The sequence below is a fragment of the Orcinus orca genome, chromosome 1 (assembly GCF_937001465.1).
Source record: "Orcinus orca chromosome 1, mOrcOrc1.1, whole genome shotgun sequence".
Classification (NCBI taxonomy): domain Eukaryota; kingdom Metazoa; phylum Chordata; class Mammalia; order Artiodactyla; family Delphinidae; genus Orcinus; species Orcinus orca.
Window position 1 is genome coordinate 44,805,745 of NC_064559.1, and position 23,751 is coordinate 44,829,495.

General features: G+C 37.7%; 1 protein-coding gene and 1 non-coding gene across 9 annotated transcripts in view; one reads left to right on the plus strand and one right to left on the minus strand.

Moving 5' to 3' along the window:
• The window catches only part of PLA2G4A (phospholipase A2 group IVA), a 201,857-nt gene that overhangs the window by 159,069 nt on the left and 19,037 nt on the right, over window positions 1-23,751 (minus strand). For 3 of the 8 annotated variants that reach the window (XR_004486206.2, XM_049701605.1, XM_033438006.2), the window contains exon 1: window positions 15,407-15,528. The exons of 1 other annotated variant lie outside the window; for it this stretch is intronic. The gene's annotated coding sequence lies outside the window, so the exon portion shown is untranslated. Of the gene's footprint in view, window positions 1-13,105; window positions 13,153-15,391; window positions 15,529-17,007; window positions 17,027-23,751 lie in introns of those variants that run through there. 4 more of the 8 variants (XM_049701539.1, XM_012534985.3, XM_033438005.2 and 1 more) reach the window with 4 other exon arrangements.
• Window positions 6,951-7,023, plus strand: TRNAG-CCC (transfer RNA glycine (anticodon CCC)). Its single transcript has one exon. It is a non-coding gene; the product is annotated as a tRNA-Gly (tRNA).

Here is a 23,751-nt window from a genome sequence, read left to right on the forward strand (position 1 = left end):
GTTTGCTGTCTTATATGGGTGCAGTTCATGGAGCCCCAAAACAATTACGATTGTTTCTTTACCTATAAAATAGGGGAAATGGTCCCCACACCTCACACAGGCAGTGGGAGGATGAAATGAGAACAAGTATGTCAATTATTAAGCATAGTACCTAGTGGGCCATAAATATACAAAATTATCATTTGTTATTGTTTTTTGGGAAACTGATGCTTTCCCCCAAATTCCTGAGACTTATTTGGTTCTACGGAGATTTCTAAGAAATTCAAGTAGGTAAATTTGTTGAGCACATTTTATAAAGACTGTGTACTTTATCATATTCAACAATGAGTTTTAATAGAGATTAAAAAGTCCTGCTGTTTCTGATCCATTAAATTATATATATATGGCTCTGATTTATCTGCTTCAAAATTCAAAGCTTTCTCCATTATTCTGGATATAGAAGAATGTTCTAAAAGCGTGAAGGCATGAAGTGCATTATTGTTTCCATCATCATCATTCATATATACCAAGGCATTACTAAAGTTACTAGGGCATTAATAAAGTTTTAAATTCTTAAACCTAGGCTAAGCAAAGAGTTTGATATCATCCACAGGCACAGAGGAATGAAGAAACAATAAGAATTAAGTACATGAGCTGCTTTATATTAGAACTGTCTCTCAGGCTGTACCCTAAGTTTAGTACAGAAAACCTGTTAAGAGAACTGCCCTGTTCCCAAGGAAATAGACAAGCATGCCACCAGATATAAAGGCACAGATTAATGAACTGGGTCTATTTCTCAAGCCAGGAACCCAAGAGTATGGTACATGACTCTCAGGTCCCACAGTGAGACGCCTGGTCCCTCACTGATGTCCATCCACACTATTCCTTTTGAATTGAATTTTTCTACTCTGCTTTTATTCCTAGGTCACTGACACTGCTTCTTCATCTCTCAAATTTGTATTATTGAAAGTTCATTATTTAACCTGACAAATATATATGGAGTATCTACTGGAGTTTCAGAGCAGAGAAAGATTCAACTGGTTTAAAATAAACAAGGCTTGCTAGAAAAGGCAAATACCTGAGCTGATATTTGAAACCACAAAAGGGCCTAGATGTCTAGAAATGGGGGTAGAAACATGTGCTCTAGGAAAAGGCCATGAGCTACAGCCACAGTGGAGATGCCCCATCGCATCTCAGGCTCTCACCGGTGGCACCCAGCCACCCAAAACCCTCCTTACCTCTCTCCCACATACCCTTTTTTTTTTTGGCCGCGCTGCGTGCGACCTGTGGGATTTTAGTTCCTGGACCAGGAATCGAACCCAGATCTTGGCAGTGAAAGCGCAGAGTCCTAACCACTGGACCACCAGGGAACTCCCTCCCCCACACACCTTCTGTGCAGGATAGTCTCTTCCTGTCCCTCAGCATTCTGTATAAACTCACTCTCTGAAGTAAACCATCTCTTTATCTACATGGTTAGGACCCTTATATTTCTCCTTGATATCTCCTACCGCAGTGTTATGTACTCTATCACCATTATTTAGAGGGTATGTCTCCTCTAGCTGTGAACAACAAGAGGGAAGTTCTGTCTCCTTCTCCCTGTATTCTTGTTGGGCCCCGAGTGATCCCCAATTACCATTTACTAAAGGATGAATCAACAAACTTGGAATGTATATGGATTACTGGGGAAAGCTGATTAGACCACAGATGAGGTTTGGGGTTGAGAAATAATCAAGGGGAAGTAGAGCGTAATTATAGAACCTGGAATGACAAGCTGGAAGATATCTCAGCAATTACTAACCTGAATGCTTAATTTCAAAAGTTCACATTATGCACTTCCCAGATGCCAGTGTTATTGCGCTAAGTGATTTATATACGCCGTCTTGTTTTGTCTTCATAATAAGAGAGGGATTATTATTGCTATTTTAGAGATAAAGCATGAGTGATTTGTCTAAAAATCACTGAGAACTCAAACTGAGGCAGATGGTCCCCCTTACTTACACTTTACAAGGAATATTGTCTCCCAGAAAGACTAAGCAACGTTCCCCTGGGTGACAAACGTTGAGTTGGCCCTAGAATCCTGACCCTCTGACTCATAGTAGATTTTCTTTCTACATCATTCTGCCATTCTACAAAAGCCTCTAAAGGACAGGAAGAGAGAGGAGACAGGGTGGAAGTGACACTTTGTATTAGTTTGCCAGGGCTACTATAATTAAACACCACAACCTACATGGCTTAAACAACAGAAATATTTTCTGACAGTTCTAGAGGCCAGAAGGCTAAGATCAAAGTGTCCAGTAGGTTTGGTTTCTTCTGAGGCCTTTCTTCTTGGCTTGAAGATGCTATCTTCTCCCTGAATCCTCACATGGTCTTTCCTCTGTACCCATGTTCCCCTAGTGTCTCTTAGGGTGTCCAAATTTCCTCTTGTTATAACCACACCAGTCAACTGGATGAGGGCCCATCCTAAGGGCCTCATTTTAACTCAATCACCTCTTTAAAGGCCTGATCTCCAAATACAGTCACATTCTCAGGGCCTGGGGGGTTCGGACTTTAATATGTGAATGGGGAGGGGCACAATTCAGTCTATAACACAGTTCAATAATATAAATATAACAGTTAAACAAAGATGCATACAGTTGTTAATGGAGAAAGGTGGCATTTGAGGAGGGAGGGGCAACCAGCCAGAGGAGTCCAGATATCATACAACAAGCACCTAAACTAGGATTGTGAGGAGATAAAGAAGAGAGAGCACAGCATTATTTAGATGCACCAGCCTCCCTCATCCTCATCTGGTTATTTTGAAAGTGCACACACACACACACACACACACACACACACACACACACACAGAGTACATAAATGAAACACAATGCATAATGTAATTTGTTTTACCACTTCACAATTGGGAAGTACAAATCCAGATAAACCTGACTACTTTAAGGGCCAGAAAACTGGCTGGCCCAGTTTCACACGCTGCATTACAGATGAAGCAAGAATGTCTCCTCACTCCAGAGCCAGTTTTCTGGTTTTCTTTCTCTGACCTTCCAGTTCGCTGTTATTTTCCATTGTTTCACCTCTTCAGTGGCCAAAAACAAGCAGCCACTCTGGCTGTATTTTAAGGTCAGAAAATTTTGGAATTGGAAGAAACAGTCATAATCACCACCTAGACAGACCTTGTGCAAATTTGTAAGCTGAGGTCTAAAGATATAAACAAACCTAGAGAGTTCACCCAGTTAGGGAAACAGCTGAACTCGTCTCGCCACTCTCAACCCGGTGCCCTTTCTTTACACCCTCTCCTCTCCCCACCGCCATCCCCAACCAAGCATACTCAGGCTCAAAAGGGAATTTAGCCAAAATTAAAAGAGCATTTGTATACAATTTAGTTTGACCAATATTTTAAATGGCCAAGTTATTGTCTGGTGGTGTGAAGTAGGCTCAAGATATGAATCTGAAGGAAATGAACAACTGAATTTCCCTCTGTGATTGGTCAAATAAAGCTTAAAAAGAGTCATTTTCATCTTTTAGATTTTTCTAGATGTGAATCATAGTTATAAGATGTTGACTTACAAATGCAACATGGATTGTTTTTAAAAATTCCTCTTCCCACACAGACCACTAAGGAATAATACCACATTGACAAGTGTTTACTATGCTCATTTTCAGAAAATGAAAAATGTTTTACCTTCTACTTAAAAGAAACTGATAATGGAGAGGTATCAGTGTTAACGCTTTTGAAATATACCTAACAATGTGGCACAAAATGCCAGGAAAAGGAATCGGCTTTGAAAAGTGCATTTACTTCTACAACTTTCTCTCTCCAGACCAGACGGTTTGCAAATATGCTCCCCTAGGGAGTATTTGTGTTTTGTTGAGGGTTCCACTCCCTCCTTAATTGCTGCCTCTTTTTATGACGTACCCAAGATTGCCACAGCAGGGAAAGCCGTATCTTTTTCTAAAGAAAACAGTCCAGGGAAAACCCCCAGGAAAACCGTCATGCTGGCTTAAATGTTTCATGAGAGACAGTTTATTACTGGATGAGTTATAACATTTTGAAGTTGTTTTACTTCTCAACTAACACGATAACTATTTCAAGCAGCCCATGAGGTTGATCTTGTAACTAAAATATGGATGTTGACTATGATCTTGAAGTGGAAAAAAATGACAGAAAAAAATAGTAGGAGTTGTGGAAGATCAGAGGCACTGTACACCCACCCATCTCATGGGTTACTGGGAAGTTAAACCACTAACCATGACACGAGCATTCTACAAGTCCTGGATTGTGTAACGTACAATAGGAATTCAAGTTCATCATTCTTTTTTCAGGTTGTAAGAAGTTTTAGAAACGTGCTTCTAGACACTGTGAATGGCAATTCACTTTTGAAATAAACAGGCAATTCAATCTTTTGCAGGATTAAGAACTCTGTACATAGAAAGTATGCATTTGAGGGGAAATTCTCAGGAGTTCTTAATATGTTTTATGCCTTGAATCCCTTTGGCAGTCTGGTGAAGCCTACAGATCCCATGATATAGTCTGACACTATAAAGTTCTTAAAATAAAAACTCTGGATTACAAAGGAAACCAATTATATTGAAATACATGGAATCTATGCAGCGTAGTAGACCTCTTAAATGGTCTCAATGTATGCATTGAAGGGTTTTCTCTCTCTACTTCTGTGGAGTACATCTATGCAAGTCTAAAGTTCAATGTAAAATTTTTTAAGACAGAATAACTTTCAGCACTATAAAGGGTAAAGCAATAGAAAACTGTTATTTTTGTACTCTGCTAGCACCATAATAAACATGTAAGCCCAACCTGAATATTTAGGTGTTACATATAATAAACACAGGTTGAAATGAACTAGAAATACTCATTTGCTCCAAACTGTGAAATATACATTTCCTCAACCTTTGATCAACAATGGAGAACAGTGCCAAGGATATTAATAAAATCTGTAAGAATGTTTCAGTTGAGTTTCTGCTGATGAGATATAATGCCTCAATGGGTTTTGTAAAAATATGAAATTAACAAAAGCAATGTTACACTCTCCCCTTCATTTTGGACAGGAAGAAGTTCCATAACTATATCTATACCACAGCCTAAGGAAATATGGGCAGAACCAGGAATAAAGTGTAGGATGACTTTCCAACACATGATAGACATGTCTCATTGAGGTAGGGAGGGAAGGAGGACAAAGAGGCATCTCCTGAGTGCCAAGCAGTGCATCTGGGAAACATCTGAGCCAGAAGCAAACTCAAGTGCATCTGTCCTCCCCACCTCCCTGCCCAGCCTGACCCACACAGACTCACTGCTTCCATTCATGGAAGCACCTGGCCATCAACAGCGTAAAACTAAAGCACTTCAAGAGAAGGATTTATGAGAAATGGCTAATGAATTAAAAATTTATTGAAACAAGATTTTTTTAAACTTCAAAGAAATACGAGAGTCAGTATTTCAATGAAATTGTTTTAGTTCTTAAAAAAAAATATCAGTTTGATTATGGTGATTATGATAACCAGCTGTTCTCTAAAACTCTAAAGATTGAAAAAAAAAGAAGGAAATGACTTTCAGTTGCAAAATGAAGGATTTTTGTCAGGTTGAAGAAAGAACATCCTGCTAACAGAGCTGTAAAAGAAAGACCCTCTTTTTCGATGGTTGATTATTACTACTGAATGTCTCAGCCCTCTTTACACTGCAGAGTTGTAATGGTTCCAAGTCTACAAAGCACTGTCTTTCAGGGAGCACCAAGGTGGCCTTAGTGCAGGAGTAAAGTAGGCAAAGTTGAGGGGTAAGATATAAACTCTACACAGGAACTTAGCTAGATATCCAAGAAAGGCAGGCAAGGCCACGGTTAAACATTCAGAACTGAAAACAATTCTAGCAACTAAGAAGGAAACGGAGCCTAGCATGATGGCTCCTAGAACAGGTAAAGGCATTGAGATTCGCTGAAGTGTAGAACTGGGCCTAGCAGTTGGCTAGGCAAGGAAACCAAGAGTTTGAAAGGAACAAAGACTGAATCCCTGCCGACTAAATGTTGGAAATCAAGCCAATTTGTGACTGTTCCTTACTAGTTAATAATTACCCTAGATAAAAAGATCTGTATTCTACAAGTTCATGAATTTCTACGCATTTTTGTTTTATTTTGTTTGCTTAGTGTATTGGTTGTTCATTTTAAGGATTTCCAGATTTTCTTTCTTTAGAAACTCACACTCAAAAAAAAAAAAAACAAAAAACCCACTCTAACAAAACTCAACCATTCTGGCTTCTCTGGCTTTGCTCCTAGCATTTAAACATAGCTGGAGAAAAACGACCTAACCTGGCAGACTGGTTTTTAATCTTAGGTTTACATTCTCAGAACTCAAAGAGGCTCTCACCACTACACAACGCCTTTCTAAGTTTTCCTGGTGCCCTTGAAGTCCCACGCTAGAAAGACTTTCCTCTCCCCCTCAAGTCTCTCGCCTCACCTCACCCTCACTATTGGCTGTGACCTCATCTCCCTTCACTGAGAAAACAGAAGGCACCAGGGGGAAGTTCCCATTTTCCCACCAGCAAATCTGCAAACTCCTCTGCCCAGGCACTTGGGTTCTCCTTCTCCCTGTCACGAAGGAGGCAGAGCTCCTCCTTGTGTTGCGGACCTAGCCCCACACATGGCTCTCTAGACGCAAAATCCCTCTATCTTCTTCAAGTACTTCCCTCTGATGGCCATGCCTTTCTTTTCTGAATCATCAACCTTTACCTTCTACTGGAAAATCTGATTGGCTAGCTTTGTTACAGTCTCCCATAACTCCATATTCCTTTTCCCTCCATGTCTCCATTTTTATGCTGGGTTTCACTGACAGATTTCTCTAAAGGGCCATTTGTTCCCACTGTACCTATCCATGTCCTCAGAGTCCTCCACTCCTATCCCTTCTGCCATCTCACTGAGTCCCCATCACTCCACTGGAACTGCTCTTATCAAGACCACTAATGAGGGACTTCCCTGGTGGTCCAGTGGTTAAGACTCCGTGCTCCCAACGCAGGGGGCCCAGGTTCGATCCCTGGTCAGGGAACTAGATTCTGCATGTCGCAACTAAGACCTGGCGCAGCCAAATAAATAAATATTTAAAAAAAAAAAAAAAAGACCACTAATGACCTCCAAGTTTTCAAATATGGTCATCACTTTCCTATCCTCTGTTTCTCTGGAAGCACTTTCCCTCCTTTGTTCCCGTGACATCATCCTAACTACTGGTTTTCCATCTGATATCTTGGTTGTTCCTTTGCAGGCTCATTTACAAATGCTGTTCTCTGCCTGGAGCCCCCATCTGAGCCACACTACCCTCACTCTAGGCACCTCCCACACCTGGCTTCTCATCCCTCACATCTCGGCTTAAATTTTACCTCGCAGGGAAAACTTTCCATCCTTCACCTCCCCAGGTTAGCCTGTACTATTAAAGTCCATTTGCTTCTTTTATTATTTATTATTTGCTTAATTATCATCTCTCTCCTCCAAGAGGGAATTAACTCTTTATTCACCCATGTATGCCCTAAATGTAGGACAGTGCCTAGCATGTAGTATTAACTAAAACGTACTGAACTGGTGAAGGAATAAATGCACATAGCCCAGTGATCAAAAATTCCTGGATTAATTAGCATCTGCCTCTTTTTTTCTTGATCCAACAGGTAAAATTCTTAAGTGAAAAAGAGAGTACAGACTATCTAAATTGCTTCTAATACCTCTTCTTTTTCTAAGTATTTAAAAAGGTACATTTTTCCTACCCTTTTCCTAGGCATGCTACATATATTCATGAACTAGTATCTAGAAATTCTTTTCTTCACAGAAAATTGTAATTCATACAAGAATGTTCTTTTCATTGTGACAATAGCTCATAAGGTATTAATCAACCAAGCCAACTTGTCAATTTAACACATAATTTAAGCAGATAGTAAAATTTTCTGCAAACACTGAATGAGTTTCACAAAACTGATTCTTTTATTGCTTTTCATTAACAGAGGGATCGTCAGTGATAAGGATAAGAAAAAAAAATCTCATATAAACATTGTGGACTTCTATATATTTTAAATATAAATCCCTGATTGTCACTACCTCAAAAAATAAGTACCAAGCAGCAGATTATAAGCAACCATCTTAATATTTTGCAACTAAATTTTTAACTAAGAAATCTCTTTAAATTAGAATTTAAATTTGCTGTGAGAAATCTTCCTAAAATATGTTAATAGCATCTTCTACTAATCAATGATATAATGATACTTTGAAGTTATATTTGAACATGAATTCCCATTGTACACTGAAAGTAGTGATTTTGAAGACTATTCCATGACCTACAGAAATGCCCTACCGTTACCTCTTTGAGATCTAAGTTCATGACCTCAACCAGTTTTAAACTCATCTGCCTCTTCTTCATGACAGTTAAATGGAAAGGAAGTTGATACCTGTTTGAGCTTTGTGGTAGATAATAACAAGGGACTGATGGATATTAAGATATCTTAATTATAGATGCCGGAATCTACACAGCATATCCTCATAACCACATACATCTTTAGATACTTTTCCCCAGAGTACTTTTCTATAAATTCTTACTTAATTGCTGTAAATTACTTTTCTTACTACTTTCATAATATTGCATCAACTACATGTAAACAGTCCACAAAATGGATTACCCTTTTGTTTCAAGTAATAAAAAATGAAAGCCTGGGGCCTTCCCTGGCGGTCCAGTGGTTAAGACTCCGCACTTCCACTGCAGGGGACACTGGTTCGATCCCTGGTTAGGGAATTAAGATCCTGCATGCCGCGCAGCACAGCCAAAAAATAAATAAATAAATAAGAGAAAGCCTGAAGAAAACTTAAAGACACCATTTTCCTGCCGCTAGACTAACCCAGGCAGACATTGTCTCTTCTACAATTACAGATCCAGGAATCCCACAAGAATACACACGGGAGTCTAACATCCCAGTTTATTGCCGAGGTACTGCGCCCAACTTGCTTATCTTATTAAAGCTGTGGATGTAAAAGTATGAGGCAAATAGGAAGTGTGTCAATTTACTGACTTTGAAATTCAGAAGCCATTTGCTGACCTAATGTTTCTAGTGGTGCAGCTGCATCTAGCAGTCAAACATGACCTACTATGTATTATTTGTTATGAAGTTATACATATGTATAATAAGCCAACGTTATAACTAAAGTTGATTTTTACTCCTGAAAAGGAATACCTGGTATACCATAAGCTACTGGGTTGTTAGGAAAGGTAAAATAATAATGATTTTTTTCTACAAATGATAAATCCAAGGTCAGAGTAACCATTTTGATACAAATGCTTTATGCCAACCACCAGGATTAATAAGAGCCAAAAAGAACCATAGGCTCTGTAGGTTATACTCAGAATATTCTAAAAAAATGCTCTATTACCAAATGAAAGTAAAACCGTTGGTAGCATTAGTGTTTCTTATACAACTCATAATACATCTCTTTTGTATTTTTGGATTAAACTTCATATACTTTATTGTCTTAAAGTGGTATATATCTTTATAAAATGCTAAATAGTTACAAAATAAGAAATTCTAAATCATATGCTACTTCTTCAATCATTCTTAAATTTGTGCAACTTCTTCTATTATGTCAATCAGCAATCCAGTTATAAGAACAGAACAATTGAGTTAATACGGAAACGTGCATTAGGATGTGTACTTTCTGGTTCTTCCCCTATAATTTTTCTGGTGTCAACAAATAGGGGGAGGTTGACAGTCTTAAATAACACGCATCAAAACTGGAAATATAAACCAATCAATTAGTTAATTGAAGCATAAAAAATGCATCAAAATGGAAATCATAAGACTCGGATATTAAATAAGCTACTTAACTTTCCAACACTTCTCTTTTCACATCTGCAAAATGTGAATATCTGCTCTGCGAACCTACATGGTTATTGTGGGAATAAAGTTCTTGAGCAATCTCTTTATAAACCACAAAATGCTATGCAAACGAAAGGTATTATTGTCCCTCTGATTTTTTTTTCAAACTAGGTAATCAGAAAACAGATTGTAAATTAAATAATAAAATGAAAAACTAAACTGTTATAAATACATGAGTTTTTCGTACTATGGAATACTGAAATTACACATATTATGGATTTTTGTTTTCTTTTCTTTTTTCTTTTTTTGCTGTACGCGGGCTTCTCACTGTTGTGGCTTCTCCCGTTGCGGAGCACAGGCTCTGGACGTGCTGACAGGCCCGCCGCTCCGCGGCATGTGGGATCTTCCCGGACCGGGGCATGAACCCGTGTCCCCTGCATCAGCAGGCGGACTCTCAACCACTGCGCCACCAGGGAAGCCCTGGATATTTGTTTTCTAATTCAAAACACACTGTTACCTAAAATACCTAAATTTCCCTATAGACTCCAGAAGTCAAGCAAATGAAGAGGAAGATTAAGGAAAAGGGAGCAGCTGATTTACAAGTGCATTCCCTTCCCCCTAAGAAGGGAATGGAAGGAAAATGAGTGCAACTTGGTCTCCCAGCCCTTCATCTTTGACTCAGTGGTTACTAAACTCTGACCGGGATCACTTATAGGTGATTGCTGAGTTTCTCTAAAGCTATTTGAATTCATTCAATAAGTGATCAGACTCGTTGTGCAGCTTCATAAATCCGCTTATGGCGAGCACTGAATTATCAATATTTAAGCTTATTTTATATTTGTATAGAGGAGAGATAAACTGTATTTTCAAAGAATTGTTCTGAGGGTAGACTAAGAATCAAAGAGAATCCAAAAAACTGAGAATCACAGAATGGCAAGAGTAGCAAAATTTGGGCACATCTCTTTTTCTCAGGCAAATAGTGGTATCAAAAAGCAGGAACAGGGCTTCCCTGGTGGCGCAGTGGTTGAGAGTCCACCTGCTGATACAAGGGACACGGGTTCGTGCCCCGGTCCGGGAAGATTCCACATGCCGCGGAGCGGCTGGGCCCGTGAGCCATGGCCGCTGGCCCTGCGTGTCCGGAGCCTGTGCTCCGCAGCGGGAGGGGCCACAACAGTGAGAGGCCCACGTACCCCCCCCCCCCAAAAAAAAAGGCAGGAACAATATCTGCTCTATTTAATGTCTTCTTTGGAAAGAACCCCTGAACCAACCTTTTGGTTCTCCCAACTGTCACTGCCCTAGTCGCCAAGGAGTACAAGATGAATGGCCTAAAGCTTATATTCATTTTCTCTAAGTTGGTTCTTGACAAACATGGACACCATTTTTCTTACAAAACCTTTCGAAAGAATCATCCTGTAACCTTTAGACCTATCTCTAGCTCCATCTTCTTGCATTAAGCAAGTCTGGATGTTCCTAAAGCTGTGGGAGATTCTACAAGGGTTTTGGCCCTCTTCTCGGAAACCTCTTCAAGTCCCCTGAATTTTGGAGAAGATGACAGACAGTGAGAATAAAAATGACTTGCTTTCATTTTTCTATGCATCTCACCCATTGTTAAAGAAAAGGTATCAGGAAACAAGAACAATCCTCTAAACTTGAAAAAAGCAATGTTTACAGAAATTTCTATTTCCATTTCAAAATTTAGCCTTTCATGTTAAGGCCCCTAACACTCTTCAAAATTATTGAGGACCCCCAAGGGCCTTTGATTATGTGAGTTATATCCATTGATATTTACCATATTAGAAATTAAAACTGAAAAAAGATTTAAAAATCACATTGAAAGATGCAATTCGTAAACACAGGCATACAAGTGTCCACCATGAAAATTGTTCAACCTTATTCCTGAAAAAAAATGCAAATTTAAACAAGATACCATTTTCATATAACAATTGTCTCAGTTTTTGGATTTGTTGTTGTTTGTTCTGTTTGAGTGATAACACAATGTTGGCTTAGGGAAATTCTACTCTCTTATACTACTGATAAATGGATCCAATCTTTCTCAAGAGCAAAATGTCAAAAATAATAACTAGTACTCTACAATATTTTGCTAAATGCTTTTTAAATCCTCCGAATACTCAATTAGTATTATTATTATTACTATTCTTTTACAGATGAGAAAAGAAAATTTTGATAAAGCATTTGGCTTATGATCTCATAACCTGTAATTAGTGGAACTTTTGTTAGAACTTGAAAAATGCATTTTAAGAATCTATCCAAAGGAAATAAACAAAGATGTATACAAACATTTATATTGAGGTCCTAAATGAAACACTATTTATAATAGTAGAAAACTTTAATCCACCTAAATATCCAGCAACTTATAATCAGCCAATACAACATTTCCATAGACTAAAAATTACATCTTAGAACCATACTCTCTTGCTCATGGCTAGATTGCCATCACTTGCATAGTGGCTGACACATAGTAGGGACTTAGTAATATTTAAGATATGAATGGATATAAAATAACACATGAATATAAAAATACGTTTTAAGAGAAAATCTCATGATTGAGTGGAAGCATGTTATGAAACAGCATCAGCAGTGTGCTAAATTAATTAAACAAGGAGGCCATTAGACTAAGGTGACTCTAATGCCACTGCAGCCTACATCAGCAAACCAAAATCTAAGCCGGTAAATGCCTTGAAGGTACAAAATTGAAACCTAAGGACAGTCATTCATAAACAGCCAACTAAGCTTTAAGCTGTAGCCAATCCATAAATTCCTTACTTTGCTTCTGCTTTTTCTCTATAAAATTCTCTCCTATATAGTGCTCCTGACCACTTCTGGTTGGGCACTGCCCCACGCCGATCAATTTTTGCTCAAATGAACTCAAAAGTTTTAATATGCCTCAGTTTATCTTTTAACAAGTGTGATCACAACTCTGTAAAATCTACACGTGAGTGTATGTGTAGAAAAATGTCTAGAAGCATAAATAGATGTATATATATGAATTCCTTGTCTCTGTGCTTATGCATGCTAGTTACCCAATAAATATTTTGATTGAATGAATAAAATTTTAAAAGTAGTTACCCCTTGCAACTAAGAGTTCGCATGCCACAACTAAGGAGCCCGCCTGCCTCGACGAAGGAGCCCATGTGCCACAACTAAGGAGCCCACATGCCCTAACTAAGGAGCCCACGAGCTGCAACTAAGGAGCCCGCCTGCCACAACAAAGACCCAGCACAACCAAATAAATAAATAAATTTTTTTTTTAAAAAAAGTAGTTACCACTTGCGGGGACCATATGTTCAATTTTCCTTTTCTTCTTTGCAATTTCTATATGTAACAGGATTTAAACAGTAAGCATGAATTATCTTTGTAATAAACAAGAATGTTATAAAACATAATTATGCTGGGAAATATCATTAGGAATTTTGGAACAAAAGCAGCAAATATAGACATCCCACAATCCAATAAAAAATAACTTGTATCTTACTTCCCTATTATGTTTTACTTATTGCATGCAGCAATAAAAAATATCAGATGTCACAGAAAAATGGCAAGCTTAATATTGTACAGCTAATTACTATCAGGGTGGAGTCTAGAATCTAGGTCATTTGGTTTCCAGGCAGTAGTTTTTCCATTACACCAATTACCTAGAGTTCCAGAACACTAACTGAATAAGTGCAATATTCACGTGAGGCAGTTCTTTACTCATAAGTAAAATAATTTGCTAATTATTTGAAATCGTCAGAAAGCTCCGAAATTCTAAGAAATACTATGTTTTCACACGACATGAATCGTTTTGGGGGATTTGTGAAATTCCTAAAGGGGTTTCAACATTTGTGCATGTTTGAGAGCAAAAGTGTCATTATTCTAGGAAGGAGTCTACAGCTTTCATAAGATTTGTAAAAGGGTCTGTGATAAAACAAACTAAAAAGAAGAAGCTGAGAATAACTAATGCTATAAAATCTGCAAGCAAGAGGAAGAAAACAACTGATGGTAAATAAAAAGGCGTAAGACAGGAAAAGGAAACTGCTCATTCTCTCTTCCTCTTTTTCATTCCTGGAACATATTTTTTTTTAATGCAAATGATTTCATTTTATGACTTTGCTTTCTAAGCAGAGACACTAGGAATGATACTGATGGGTTGAAAACAGGCCAAAGTATCTCTGTGGGATGACCTTTATCAGGTACTATTAGCAAAAAACTGATAAAAAAAAAAAAAGGATTTTAACATTGCAAGTCACTTTTGAGATATTTTTCATTTATGTTTAATTGGGACAAGGAAAATTACTAAATAGGTTTCTTAGTTTCTTGTCCCATAAAATGTGCTTCCCCTACAGGAAGTTTGTAAAGCTGCTTTGAGCAAATGCAGATTAAACGCTTCTCTATGCATTTCACAGTTATTGCTTAACTTAAAATTTAACTCTTCCTCTGCTCACTGAAAGAAACAAATACCTGTTGTTTAATCCCAATATCAAACTTGACTGGCAAGGTCTAGAGATCTCTGGAACATAATTTTAAAACTCTTAACAAGGCTTCTTTCACTACTATTCACTACAAACATCTCTTAGGCTACAATTCCAAATTTATGCAGCAAACAGACACAAAACAAAACAGAAATTCTCCTTGAACCCAAAGGGTCATATATGCAAATATCATAACTTAGAATTGACATCCATCCAAATGGTCTGCCTCTAGTATTCTCCATCTGCCTTAGATGAATAAGTGCTTACTTACATCATCAACCAACATAAAGAGCATTTCTTGTCCTAGTTTTGAGGTAAAAATGACTAATTTTAAGATTAAAATGAGTACAAGTTATAGGAAACTTAAATAAGTTAAACCATTAAACCACTATTATTTCAAATCCAAATGCCTTTTTTTTTTTTACAAATGCTTCCAATACAAAATTACTAAAATAGTATTCACTCTCAAAACTTAGCTTTCTTATTTAAGCAAATCTTTTCCAATATCTTGTTTCGAGCTCTGTTCTCCTGGCATGTCAAATAACTTAGAAGGACGAATCAGAATACCAGTCAGCATACAATTAATTTTTCAATGTTGTTTGTTTCTTCGCATAACACTGCCACACGTTAAATACCCAGGAATGCTTTGCGTAAGTAACCGAAATGACTATTTTTTTAATTAAACCTTAAATTAGTTGATAAATTTCTTCGCTAAAGATCCTTAGGGCTGTCAAAGAGCAGGCTGCTCAATAATGGGAATAGGCAACCACCGGGTGGCATCACGTGGAGCGCTAAGTAGAGCCACCTTACTGCCTTTCTGAACGTTCGCTTTCTTTCGGCGCTGTACAGGAAGGAAATCCTTATCGTCGGATTCCACAGTGCATTTAGACCCAGGAAAGCAAACTGGCATTTGTTAGAAGGAAATTAAGGTTCCTGATCTGTATCTCATTTCAAAACTCAGAGGACATGCAGACTTTTCACAGCGGTGAATCCTAGGCTTCCCTTCGTTCTTTCTTCCTTCCAAGCAAGATACAAACTAAAAGCTAGGGAGGGCGGGAGAGAGAAGTGGAGCGAGCGAGGGAAGAGTAAATATATTGCTTACAGTTCCCAGACTTACAATGAGATTCCTCAGGCTCCTTTACGCCTCTAGCTTTCTGTCAGGATCCTTTCTCAGCCCGGGACCACAGAGAAGTTCAAGTCTTATCCTTGGTAGGAGGGGCTAAAATGTGAGCTGGTTTCCTTTCGTCTTTGCAGATGTGTTAAGGTGGATTTAAGGAGGAAGGGAGGAAAAGCGTTGTTCTCAGAGCAGCTAATATCTTAAATGTAAATGTTTACTTATCAGAACTAGGAGTTTGAAGTCAGAAAACATGCTTAAATAATATGTAAGTTAAACAGTCCTAAATTACATGGAGTCTATGTATGCGTGTGTCTGAAAGTACTTCTTGTCCTTAAGTAGTTACTGCTTCCTCCTTTTTTTCCAAACAAGTAAGAACTCAATTGAAAATATGGATAACCCAAGGCATACTGGAGAATGTAATAATATGTTGAGATTTAGGGGGAAAAATCAAATCAGGTTAAATTAGAAATATGCAAAGTAAATTCAAATACCTGATATCACTGTAACAAAGAAGGTATATTGTTTAAATTTATCCAAATTCTGCAAGAATCAATTAGTGTCTTTACAAGATGACTTCTTTCTCTTTATTCTTTATCAATCAGCCATGAGATGTTATCATGCAATTCGCTACGAATTATAACAGAAACTTGAGGGGTTTTTTTTTTTGGTTTTTTTTGCAACGTTAGAATAAATGACCTGGGTCTTCCCTGGTGGTCCAGTGGTTAAGACTGTGCACTTCCAACTTCCACTGCAGGGGGCATGGGTTCGAACCCTGGCTGGGGAACTAAGATACCACATGTCACAGGGCACGGCCAAAAAAACTTATATTACTAAAATCAATTTCATTTATAAAAAAAAGGATAAGTGACTGTTTAATTCTAACTTTTTAGTATTAATCTGTAGCTAATATGAACACCATAATAATTAGTCATTACATTTAGCTTTTTCTGAATATCAAACTCTGAGCAACTAAATATATTTGAAGATAAAAAATTAAAAATGTGGTGGTTACCAAGGGCTGAGGGGAGGGGGTCATGGGGAGTTACAAATCAGTGAGCATAAAGTTTCAGTTAAGCAAGATGAGGAAGTTGGAGAGATCTGCTGTACCACATTATATCTATAGTCAACCATAATGTGGGGTACACTTAAAAATTGAAGGGGGTTGATTTCATGTTAATTGTTCTTACTGCAATAAAATAAAATTTTAAAACAAAACAAAAAATTAGTGTCTTTAAAGACTGACACATTCATTTAGTGTATCTTGTTTTTCAAACACAGGATCTTCTAATTTTGTCTTTAATCTAACATTGAGCACACTCTCCTATCTCTCTTGTAACATTTTCAAAGAATATAATTTCTGCAGACCCCATCATTAAATCTTCTGGATTATCTGCTTTCTGTAGCTCAGAATTCAACTCCATTTTGTCTTGATTTTCTCCTATAAATTCAACCTGTTATACTATTAGTCTCACCTTTCTCAAAAAAGGCCTGTGGTGTCTCAGGAAGTCAAGATTGTTTTCTTTCCAAAGAAGATCCTAAATTTCTGAAAGGTTAAGTGTGCTAAGTAGAGGAACAGAGAGCACACTACTATTTTTTTTTACCTTTTTCCCCAGGTAAAGAAAGAAGATGTTTTGCAGGGCACATTCATCCTAAGACCCTGGTGAAGAAAGACTCCTTTGAAAAGCAGCTTCACAGTGCTCGGGTCAGTTTGATAATAAAAAGTTGTAACTCAGTATTTGGAGGGGATATCCAATAGTGTGTAATCTGTTAAAGATAAGAAAAAGTTCTGATTAAATACTTTCAAAGAGAATTTCAGGATATGTTATGGCTAGGGTTAAAACATATGGGGAGATATTTGCTTCTTTTCAGCCTTACTAAATTGGGCTGACATCTTCATCCTTATAGTGAATAAAATCTCCTGCAGGTATGTCTCTGCCTCTCTGGAACGGATATCCGGACCACCTCCCATTGCCCACATTCCGTTCAGTTTGGCTCCCTACCTATGATCTCATTGTTTACATAGACCACTAGATGAATGATACCTATTCAGACTGACTATCCTTACTTTGTCCTAGTTCCTCCAAAAATATTTCCAACATTAGCCTACGAGTTCAAGAACCTCCACCTTAGGTAAGAAAGCCCCTGCTTTCATAGCCTGCCTCAGTCTGTGGGATGAAGTGGTCGGAAAACCCCTCTTTTCCAGGCCTAACCATCAAGAAGATCTGTTAGGAGAAGGAATACAGGTAGGACTCATCTGAAACTGAGTATGTAGCAGCCTCTTCGAGTCCAATCCCACCTTGTGCATTATTGCTAGTCAATAAGTTTCAGACCCTTTACCATTAATTATCAATATTTTTAAAAATAGAGACTGAGGATATTAAGCTAATTTAAGCACTGGATAATTAAGCAAAAGGAATGCCCGAAAAACTGGCCAAATTAACTACAAGAAAGTACCTACTTGTCAAAACCCATGGCTTGAAAAGCAGAAAAGAAAAACCTGAAGTTTTCATGATTGATTTTTCTTCCTCTATATGCAATTGCTTTCTATTGTCTTTTTCACTGCTTCCACTTCACCTATCCTGTATTCTAACCATATGAAAGTGATTTGTCTCCCATAAACTTACTTGGACTTGAGGAATGAGATACCGTTTGGTAGTTAAATCCATACATCCAATGAAAATTATTAGCCAGCATGGTATGCTGAACGGGGAAATCTAATCCAGATTGCAGATAGAAACAGGGAAGGTTCTCAATGGTCACCAATTAACCAATTTACTTATAATAATATGTCCCTCTTTTCCACTGCTACACTTGCATGTTCTAGTTCATAATGCAACTATAGTGAAGGTAAAACAATAAATTGGTATTCTTGCTATTTATCTATGAATATAATTAATATGAGTCATTCCTCTCTTTATGTATTAACAAAATCAAGTTAGTAAGACACCCCAATCAAAGAAAATGAAAGTAATTCTCACCTGTGAATTTTTTGTCATCCAGCTAATTAACTCTCATCTTTCATTCAGACTACCACAGAGACTAATCTCCTTGCACACCTTTCCCTTAAATTCTACTAAAATAACCCTACTTACTCTGCAAGGGTTAGCTCAATTATACCTTGTCTGGAAAATTTCTCTACCCACTCCCCTTTCCAGCATAATTAATCTTTCAGTTTCAGTAAGAACACTTATTAAAGGAAAAATATTTTATGCTACATGATGGTAGGAAACAAGCCTTCTTAATTTTAGTAAACCCTCTTGGCACACAAAGTCCATAACATATTAGGAGTTCAAAGGATGTTTGTTGAATTTGTTATCCATGATATTAGGTTCAAAGATGTCTTAAACCTGACACCCAAATAGCACCCTACTGCCACCCTACTGCCATTTCCATCCATACTAAAGAAGAGGAAGTTTATTTTTTTATGCCCCGACAGACACTAATAAAATTCCTGTAAATATGAAGCTAATCAGAGATAAGGGTGAAATGGATCCTAATTAAAATATATTTACAATTAATTTAAAAATTAGATGTCATGGGAGTTCCCTGGTGGCCTAGCGGTTAGGAATCTGGGCTTTCACTGATATGACCAGGGTTCAATCCCAGGTCAGGGAACTGAGATCCCACAAGCTGCATGGCACAACCAAATAAATAAATAAAATAAAAAATTTTAAAAATAAATAAAACTTAGTTGTGTTGAAAGCACAGATCTAGAGATAGTATATTTATGAACAATAAGAACTCTATTTTAATAGCTAAATATCTACTAGGACTCATCATCTGTACCTTCAGTGTACATTTACTATACCCATAGGTTTGCATCAATATTTTTGACCTGAAAAATGGAAGCAATAATTTTCTCTTAATTATTTTTTAATAGTTCTTTTTAACATTATTTATTTATTTGAGTATAATTGCTTTACAATGTTGTGTTAGTTTCTGCTGTATAATGCAGTGAATCAGCTATATGTATACCTATAATCCCTCCCTCTTGAACTTCCCTCCCACCCACCCATCTAGGTTGTCACAGAGCACCAAGCTGAGCTTCCTGTGTTTTTCTTTCTTTTATATAAATTCATTTATTTATTTATTTATTTTTGGCTGCGTTGGGTCTTCGTTGCTGCACACAAGCTTTCTCTAGTTGCAGCGAGCATGGGTTACTCTTCGATGTGGTGCACGGCCTTCCCATTGAGGTGGCTTCTCTTGTTGCGGAGCACGGGCTCTAGGTGCACGGGCTTCAGTAGTTGTGGCACGCGAGCTCTAGAGCTCAGGCTCAGTAGTTGTGGCTCACGGGCTTAGTTGCTCCGTGGCATGTAGGATCTTCCCAGGCCAGGGCTCGAACCCTTGTCCCTGCATTGGCAGGTGGATTCTCAACCACTGCGCCACCAGGAAAGCCCTTCCTGTGCTTTATAGCTTGTTCCCACTAGCTATCTATTTTGCGTGTGGTAGTGTATATATGTCCATCTTAATCTCCCAATTTGTCCCACCCTCCTCTTCCCCACCCCGTGTTAATTATTCTTCTTTTAATTGAACATGTTAGGCAGATTATTACTACTTTATTAAACTTTTTCCTCCTCCGTGTTTTTTTAAAAATATATTAAGAGGACTATACCAAATAAAGCAATAGTAATATCATTGTTGCTCCTTATATAGAGCCTATATTGGACCACATACTTTGTATTATCACTACATTTGCAGTATCATTAACCACTATATTCATGAAATTATGCATTACTGTTTTTATATAGAATCCTAAGCACATAAAATCAGTAGTGAAGCCAGGATTTCAATCCAAGTCTGTCCGACAATTTTTTCAGTGTATATTTTTTGTTTTGTTTGACCACCTTTTCAGCCTATCCCAAATCAACCAAATCCCTGACTTACAAATTTATATTATACAAATGGAGTCATATTGTCAGTGACTAACATGACTTAATACACAGTAGAAAATTTGACTACAGACACACCATGTTAAGGAACTTTTGACAAAACCAAGTTGTCCTAATTCATTTTACCTACTTGTGGCAATAATGTATAGTTAGCTAGTGGGAAACAGCAGCATAGCACAGGGAGATCAGTTCGGTGCTTTGTGACGACCTAGAGAGGTGGGATAGGGAAGGTGGGAGGGAGGCTCAAGACGGAGGGGCTATGAGGATGTATGTGTGCATGTGGCTGATTCACTTTGCTGTGCAACAGAGGCTACTGCAGTCTTGTGAAGCAGTTATACTTCACTAAAGATCTATTAAAAAAAATAAGACCCTTGACTTTGGGGACTATAATAAATGTAATTATTTTCAAAAATAATAATAATAATGTACAAGCTGTTTTCTGCTCTCCAAGATCCCTCTAAATTTGGTAAAGCAAGCGCATGTCTAATTTCACCAGTTCTGTCAGAATGGGCACGAGCCCAATCACACAGCTCAGAAACTGCCTTGCAGACACTTTATAGGGTTTTAAAAATTCCTGTACTCTTGGAATTTAAATGTACTGGCAACCATGCGAGAGGTTGAGCACATGTCTTTTGCTTTGAAGGCAATCCTGACTAGGAAGAATTACTGCTAAGCAAATGTCCAGAGTTCCTCAACTAACTGAGCTCCGATGATGTCAGTAAAGGGATTCCATTAGAGGATAATAGCATTCCTGTACTTATGTTTATAAAACCAGTGAGTAAGTATCTCAAAAGCACTTTTGCTATGTGACTTTTCAAATACATTGTAAAGACCAACATGTTCTCTTTGGAAAAATCTGTTTTCCTTCATTCTATATATATATATAAAATCCATATATATATAAAAGTTTTCTCTGATTGGAAACATAATAAAGACAACTCTTAATCTTCACCCAAATAACAAGAATAGTCACATAACAAAACTTAATTTCATTACATTTATAATCTAGCCTTAAATCTCAGTTCGTCCCAAATTTATTTTTTAGGATAGAGTAAAATTTGATAATTTATAACCACAACAACAAAAATCCAAAAGCTGCTATAAAAAATAAAAATTTCTGCTAATCTAATTCATTCCAATTAGCAAAATGATCCAACTGTTTTCTACAGATAGATAGGACTATTAAAGAAAACATTGTTGACTCAACAAATTTAAATATTTCCTAATTAATACACTACTGAGGTATTTTTACTTTCCTGAAAATAGCAATGGTCCAAGAACTGAAATAAAAATAAAATATTAGACTAATATCCTAAACAGTTGTAAGTCCATTACTGCTTATAACTTGCTACATTTAAAGAAAGCACTGCAATATCAGATAATATTTTGATTTATCACTAAAATAGGGAGAAAGAAGAAGGTATGATTATTTTGCTATAAATCATAGTTCTAGAAAAACAATCTCCCTTTCATTTGGCGCTCTAGATATTTCTATTTCCCTTAACAGCCATTCTGCTACTTGTAATAAGTGCATGGCTTAAGTTACATATGGTCATTATTTTGAAATGTTCCACCAATCTTTACACAGCATTCTCTTTGAAGTTAATATGTGTTTAGTAAACAGCATCCATTCACCCAATAAATATGATTCATTCATCTGATCACTCATTCACAATGATTTTTAAATGTCTGTGCTAGGAGATCCTTTACAAATTCTGTAATACACTTGGGGAGGCAAAAATTAAACTCAGTAAGCACAGGTTACTACTGATAGGCCCACTGGCCAAGTCACTTCCTCTCTTGAAGGTAAGAAGCTTTTACGCTGCTTCCATGCCAAGATTGGTCCTGAGAACTTCTAAAGACATAACCCAACTTTACCAAGCGCTCCATATAGCCATTCCCTGGATGTCTTGCCTACTTATCCTGTGCCAAGCATACGGTTAGGCACTGGAGAGAGAGAGCAATGGATAGGCAAGGTCCGTATTTTCATGTAGCTCACATCCTAGTGCACAGGGGAGTCAAGGAACAAGATGAACAAGATAATGACTTAAAAAAAAAAAAGTCCAGGAAAGACCACTCTGAGGATACATTTTGATTGAAAGATGAGACTAAGCCAACCAGTCATGAAACAGTGTGGGAGGAATGTTCAGACAGAAGAACCAGCAAGTACAAGCACAGAAACCCGTATTGACACATGAAACATGAAAGACATATATGACTAAAAGCCATTACAAGTGTCTTGAACAGAAAGTGCTAGAGTGAGGAAGAGACAACGAAGTACTAAATTAAATCTGAAATCAAAACTGGGCCATGAAACTAGGATTGGATTTTGATGGGTAGCTGTGAGCAATTTAAGCAGCAAAGGCAGGAATTAATGGTTGGGAGGAAGTGCAAAGGCAGTTCTAAAAGGAGAAGAGTTTGTGGGGAGAGCAGTTCAGAAATGTACACTGGAGGTCAGATTTTTAAAATTCTTCAAAAACAGATGGAGGAATTTAGACATTTTCCTGTGATGAAAAAGAAACTTCCCAGCTATCACCAAAGGGGAAAGGGGGAGGGGGATAATTTAGGAGTTTGGGATCAACACATACACACTACTATATATAAAATAGGTAACCAACAAGGACCTACTGTATAGGTAGGTCCTATGTGTGTGTGTGTGTGTGTGTGTGTGTGTGTGTGTGTGTATAATTGAATCACTTTGCTGTACACTTGAAACTAACACAACGGGACTTCCCTGGTGGTGCAGTGGTTAAGAATCTGCCTGCCAATGCAGGGGACATGGGTTCAAGCCCTGGTCCAGGAAGACCTCACATGCTGCGGAGCAACTAAGCCTGTGCGCCACAACTACTGAGCCTGTGCTCTACAGCCCGCGAGCCACAACTACTGAGCCCACATGCCACAACTATTGAAGCCCACACACCTAGAGCCCATGCTCTGCAACAAGAGAAGCCACTGCAGTGAAAAGCCTGTGCACCGCAATGAAGAGTAGCCCCCACTCACCTCAACTAGAGAAAGCCCGCACGCAGCAATGAAGACCCAACGCAGCCAAAAATTAAAAAAAAGAAGAAACTAACACATTATAAATCAACTACACTTCAATTAAAAAAATAAAATTTAAAAAAAGAGAATAAATAAATGTAATGGCAAATTTGAAAAAAAAAAAAGAAAGAAAGAATGAAAGAAGAAATTTCCCAGCTATCAAAGATGGTAGTGGTTAGTTGCGCTATTCTGTTTTGAATATGGTAGTTAATTGTCAGAGATAGGTGTTGGTTTCTTGGCTCTTAGCAAGGGAATGACATTATTAACCTGGTATTTAGTAACACAGCAGCATAGACTGAAGAATAGAGACAGTAATGTGAGGAGGGGGAAAACCTGAGTGATTACTGTGTCAAGAAGGAATGGTGAACTCCCTGTAGGGGAGGAGACTTACCAAGATGAGAAAGATGATTTGGAAGG